This window comes from Micropterus dolomieu, linkage group LG09 (assembly GCF_021292245.1).
Source record: "Micropterus dolomieu isolate WLL.071019.BEF.003 ecotype Adirondacks linkage group LG09, ASM2129224v1, whole genome shotgun sequence".
Classification (NCBI taxonomy): Eukaryota; Metazoa; Chordata; class Actinopteri; order Centrarchiformes; family Centrarchidae; genus Micropterus; species Micropterus dolomieu.
Genome location: NC_060158.1, coordinates 30,108,993 through 30,115,858, shown reverse-complemented (window position 1 = coordinate 30,115,858; position 6,866 = coordinate 30,108,993).

Sequence of the window (6,866 nt, the reverse complement as noted above, 5' to 3'; positions counted from 1 at the left end):
ATTTTATCATTAAAGAAGCTCATGAAATCGTAACTACTGAGAGCTATGGGAATACTTGGCTCAATAGAGCTGCGACTTTCTGTCAGCCTGGCTACAGTGCTGAAAAGAAACCTGGGGTTGTTCCTATTTTACTCTATTAATGACGAGTAGTACGCTGCTCTGGCATTACGGAGGGCCTTCCTATAAGTTTTAAGACTATCTTGCCAAATTAAACGCGAATTTTCCACTTTGGTGGAACGCCAAATCCTCTCAAGTTTCCGTGATATTTGCTTTAATTTGCGAGTTTCAGTATTATACCATGGAGCTAACCGTTTTTGTTTTAGTATTTTCTTTTTTAGAGGGGCTACAGAGTCGAGTGTCATTCGCAGCGAGCCTGCAGCACTATCAACAAGATGATCGATTTGGGAGGGACTGAAATTAGCATAGCACTCCGTTACTTTGTGACTTCACATCCTTAAATTTAGCTACAGCACTATCAGACAGACATCTTGTATAGAAATTTTTGCCCAATGGCGTGAAGTTCAGCAATACAAACTCAAAAGGTATAAAACAGTGGTCGGACAAAGAGGGATTCTGTGGGAACACCACTTCAATTTCAATACCATACACCAAAACAAGGTCGAGGGTGTGGTTAAAACAGTGAGTCGGTTCATGAACACTCTGAGAGAAGCCAATGGAATCTAACAGAGAGATAGACGCAGTACTAAAGCTGTCATTCTCAACCTCCACATGAATATTAAAATCCCCTACAATAATAACTTTTTCCGTTTTAAGGACTAAAGTTGACAAAAACTCTGCAAATTCAGATAAGAATTCAGAGTACGGGCCAGGTGCTCGGTACACTATAACGAAGAGAATTGGTTGCAGTGATTTCCAACTTGGGTGTGAAAGACCAAGAACAAGGCTTTCAAATGAGTTATAATTTAGTTTAGGTTTAGAGCTGATTAGTAGTCAAAGATAGCTGCAACTCCACCTCCTCGGTCTGTGCCTCGAGGAATGTGAGTATTAATATGACTGGGAGGGGTGGATTCATTTAGGCTAACATATTCTCCATCACCCAGCCAGGTTTCAGTAAGACAAAATAAATCAATATCATAATCTGATATTAGTTCATTTACTAGTGCACCTTTAGAAGAGAGAGATCTGATGTTTAAGAGTCCACATTTAACTCTCCTATTCATTTGCACTATTGCTCTTGTGGTTTTAATTTTTATGAGGTTTTTATGCACAGCTCCTCTTCTGTTTACCTTTTTAAATAATTTCAATGGTCGGGGGGCAGACACCGTCACTATAGGATTTTCACTAAGTAACTCATGAAATGGAGGAGCAGAGAAGTGTGTTAGACTGCGACTCTGCGTAGGGTTTTGGGTGGGTAACTGCTGAATTAGTAGGGCAGAGAAGTGTGTTAGACTGCGACTCTGCCTCCTGGTCTCAACTCTGGGTTGTCATGGATTTGGTCCACTAATAAACTTGGCCAGATTTCTAGAAATGAGAGCTGTTCCTTCCGAAGTGGGATGGATGCCGTCTCTCCGGATCAGACCAGGTCTTCCCCAGAAAGTCTGCCAATGATCTACAAAACCCACATCGTTTGCTGGACACCACCTCAACAACCAGCGGCGGAATGACGACATGCGACTATACATGTCATCACTGGTCAGATTTGGCAGGGGTCAGGAGAAAGCCCCCTTAGTTACTGTTGCTAAGTCCGACAAAGTGTCGGACCTGTCAAACCTTTAGCATAGCGCTGCTACTGTCTATTACTGCATTCCCTGGAGAAATATTGTCTTAGAAATGTTTTCTTATTTTTTTGGAAAAGGCGATCTCTGAAAGAAGCAGGCATAAACGTTTGCATTGTGCATTTGAAGTTTATATTCATCTAGATCAGTGGTTCTCAAACTTTTTCATGTCAAGGACCCCTAAACTGACACAAATTAGACCACGGACTCCCATTTGATAAGATTTTGTCCAAGGATTGCCCATCTGATAGGATTTTGGCTTTTAAATGTTTTATTCCAGAAAGTGTATGAAATCCATGACCAAAATAGTCATGTGTTCAGTCGCTATGTTACTTATGGGTGGAATTATAGTGAAAATAAATAATTCCCTTTTTTGCTGGAATCTGGAACCTCCTCAAGGACCCCTGGGGGTCCACTGACCCCACTTTGAGAACCACTGATCTAGATAGTCTAAGCTTTCATAATATCGAGGCTGCGTGGCTACATGACCGTCCCGAACCAGTGACGAAGCCGCTGATTCCTGGATGCTAACTAGTAACATTAGTACCCACGCCGAATGGTTTGGACTGCTGGACTGGCTGGGCTTCACATAGGCTTTAAGAAGTTCAAATTCCCCTCTGTGTGTAACATTACCTTAGCCTACACATAGGCCTTGGTACTTTTATAATTTTTCATAGTTGCTCAATCAACCCTTTCAGTCAAGTCGAAGTAAGGTTTGTAAAATATGTCCTTATCAGTTCCCTCTGGCCGTTTCTTCATATCGTCTAATGCTAATTACCCACATTTGGACTGGCGACCTGTCCAGGGTGTACCCCGCCTTTCGCCCAATGTCAGCCGGGATAGGTTCCTGCCCCCCCGCGACCTTGTACGTTGAATAAGCGGTTGACGATGGATGGATGGTCCCTTATGGAGCCAGCCTCAAGCGGCCACTCGATGAATTGCTATGTTAGGCATTTCTGTTTGGCTTCAGTCCTGAAACCGGAAGGTTGCTACTTGGGGCTTGATCTAATTTGTGGCAGTTTAGGGGTCCTTGATGTGAAAAAGTTTGAGAACCACTGCTATTAACTATGTGAACACTGAAGGAGTTGACTCTATGAGATATTGTATTAAGTCCTTAAGCACAGATGTCTCACATCTATCTCCTCCCTTTACAATACTTCCATTATGTCTCCCAATTTTCAGCTTCAAAACGTCTCTTCAGAACGCTATGGGTGACGTCACAGACACTACGTCCATTTTTATATGGTGTAAACCACATTAGACCAGGTCCAGATCCAAAACCACTATACTTAGAGCTCTCAAATCTGGACTAGATAGTCCCACAGAGGCTAAAGTTTATTTTAAACACAGTTTCAAATTTGTGAAACCTTTTATTCAATTTGTGAAAATGATTTAAAGGACGATTCATCTGCTCGTTAGAGAGTTACTTATCTGATCGTCCTTGATAGGCCTTCATCTCAGGACAGTTGGTTCCTACTTCCTTCCTCCCTAAGACCAGTGGTGTAGTCTACGTGATACGCAGGTATATGCCGTATACCCACTTAAAATAGCGAGATGATACGAAACAACATCGTTTTGTGACAGAACTTTCACACGTTCATTCATAAATTCACTCTGCCTGTGTTTAGCGAAGCTCTGAACTGACATTTTCAGCTTCCGTGGCTTGTGACCGGGTCTGATGTCAGCTACCAAACAACAATACAGCTGCGTGGCGGTCACTCTGTGCACGTTTGAAATTAACAAATGTGAATCACTTAAAGAGATGTGAAATGCAAGCAAACTCAAACTACACTCTTTTAGCGTTTTAGTAAGCCTGCTGCCGCTCCGGGTGACACTGCAGCTGCAGATGACACGAACGTTAAAGTTACTGAAACACAGAAAACGAGCCAAATGAGGCTGATGCTATCGTAACATTACCTGGTGAGTGAAAATAACATATAGGCCTATGTTATCATTAACGCTATCATTAACGGAACTGTAATAGCATTGTTGGTATATTGAATTGAATCTAAAACTTGTTAACCAACGTAAATGTGGTTGATCAATGAATGCAGGATACTGTGTGTGTGTGTGTGTGTTTGTGTGTGTGTACAGTAGTAGCAGTTCCTGGATGCTTGCTCATGCATTTAAGCTGATACAGTACATAACCTACGTTTGACAATGGTTTTTAGAAGATAAGTAAGCTTGATAGGATGTGGACCACTTTTGGTGTCCTCAGTGCTAATATTCTGTATTGAATGAGTTTTGGTGATAGAACTGCACATAAGCCTATGTTCATTGTTATTACTGCTACTGAAAAGCCTCAGCTTTCCATCATTGTTAATAATAGTTGCAACTTGCACTGTGAAATGTGCATTGAAAATTGCGAGATGATAAAACCAGATTCATATAACATCTAAGGCTAAATGTAGCTCTTAACTGGCTGAGTTAGATGGCGATTAACACTAAACATTAGACATTTCCACCATAAATCAGAAAATGTCTCCTGCAGAATGCAGGAGGACCCCCAGACCACCCAATCATGTACTCATCAATGAATATTTCTTCAAATACTATTAAAATATCCCCTAGTCTTGATCTCGTGACCCCAATATTATCTCATATGCTAAGTGTTTTGTCACAACTCTAATATGAGGCCTAAAATGTCCCCACCAGATTTAAACATAAAGTGATGATAAAGAATGCACTCTATTACATGTACATGCATACTGTATGTATTAGTGAGTGTAGTGGCGCTTATGGGACATCACACTGGGACAGGGGAGTATGAGGCTGGGAGGGAAAAATCACAGTATACTCACCAGAAAAAACTAGACTACACCACTGCCTAAGACACCTGCGTAATACCTTACAGTATTAAGTCACCTGTTTCTTCACTGGCTACAGAGCTACGAGAGCTTCATGATGATGTCTTACATTCTGCAGACTGGTTGCACTCTGTATGTCTGTCTGACATCTGACCCTTTGTAAAGAATAAAACCCTTAAAAGACGTCTGGAATGAATTCTTTAATTCATAATACTCACAAAAGGTTTAATTTCCATTACAGCCTATACTCATAGAATCTGGAGTTACAATACGTAAATACTGATCTCCGTCATCACACGCAACTGGTCGCATGCACACACACATCAACACATCCAGTTACTCGGAGCTACGAGAGCTTCATGATGATAAACATAAATCCAGTCAGAACTCTGTGGAAATGCAGATGCAAAACAAACAAGCCAAAGTGCCCAAAACTTAATCCTGTTGCCTTAATTGTGGGTTTTTACTTACACAAAATAATTTGTTATTCTTTGCTCTTTGTTTCTAATGCAAATAATTTCTCTACTCTGTATTATAGTATTTACTGCTGTTAAAATAAATAAACAGTTTCAGATTAATTTTTATCTTTTCAGTTAATCTTTTACACCCATGCAGCACTTTTAGTATAAACAATAAGAAGCTACTCTTTAATGTGTTTATCTTAATAGACTACATGTTTAAAAAAAAAGTAGCTTTACACACAAACTTATCAGAGCTAATGATAATATTAGTACATTTTAGCAGAATTTAGCAGACAAAAATGCGGCTACTGAAAATGTGTGGCTAGTAACTTTGGAAAACCACTAGTCACATTGGCTAGTGAGCAAAAAAGTTAATGTCAAGCCCTGAATGTAAAGATTCGTACTTTTGAACCTCAATTTTCAGATTGCTGATTTATTTATTTATTATTTGTATAAAATAGTTCAACCACAGCTAATTCCAAACACAACAAGAGATATAGTGTTTCAATTACATACACATTGCAGTAAAACGGGGACTTTATGGAGTTGAGGTTATCCAATGTGAATGTAGAACAACACAGAAGAGGAGATAAAGAAAGAATAATGTCCGAACAAGGGAAAAGAATCGTTGGGCCAGGGAGAGAAAGAGGAGCAGTGACAGCTGAACCGGCAAGTGTTTCTATCCATAGCGAGATATGACCTTAGATCAGTGCTTGAAGTGGAAAAAAATAGGTGCCCCCTATCCTCAACCACAAGATTTAAAAGAGGCCACTGAGTTTGCCTGCAGCAAAGGCTCGGTCACAAGACGAGACTTTGGAACCACTAGTAGAGCCCTGCCAGAGGATCTCAGGCATCGGTCCGCTTTAAAAACAAGTAGTAAAATCTTAAAATCAATTCTAAAACTCACAGATAACCAGTGAAGCTGTGGCGAGGATTGGTGTGATGTGGTCACTCCTCTTAATGCGAGTTAAAAGCCTGGCTGCAGCATTTTGAATGAGCTGTAATCTATGAATATTTCCCTTACTGATACTAGAGTACAGAGCATTGCAGTAGTCGAGTCTTGAGGAAATAAAAGCATGGATGACCTTCTCTAGGTCAGAGAGAGAAGAGAGAGATGTTCTAATCTTAGTTAGCTGTCTCAGCTGGACAAAACAGGACTGCACTACTTTTGTCACCTGAGCATCAAAAGACAGCTCTGAGTCAAAAATGACACCAAGGTTGCGAGCTTCTTTCTGAATGTTGTCCGAGAAGACACCCAGGCTAGTGGTGAGGTTTTTGATGTAGCTAGCTGGTGTTGTGAATTATTTTGGAGCATTATAGCCTAAATTGTTATCATTAATTACTAGAGCAATGGTGGTCTACATTGTCATCATTTAAAGTGTTATTTTATAGTGTAAAGTTTAACTACTGAGTGTTTAACTACTGAGTGTTTAATGAGTGTGTTCAAACTCATATTTTATTCTTATATGCTGTGTGTTTATCATATATTATTCTTATTCTCTGTGAACGTGTGCTTTTTAATGTGCCTACATGAGCAGAGAAGCTGCTCAGGCCGCGCAGGCAAAACCTAGCCAACCGTAACCCACTCATTAGAAGCAAGGCACGTGCAGTAAGTCACGTACGCCAGGGCTGAGATCATCGCGAACTGAAGCCAAGAATGAGATCATGACATGTTGTGATTTATGGCACCTGGTACGGCTAGGTACTGCATGAAACCAAGCTTTGCGCTGCCGAAAGTTAACTTGTATGAGACAAAGCACCCTCATGGTTGGCACTGCTAAATCATGTAATTGTTCATTGAATCACGTTATACATGTATGAAATATGTTATTCCTTATCAATTCTTTTAAAAAATATGATTG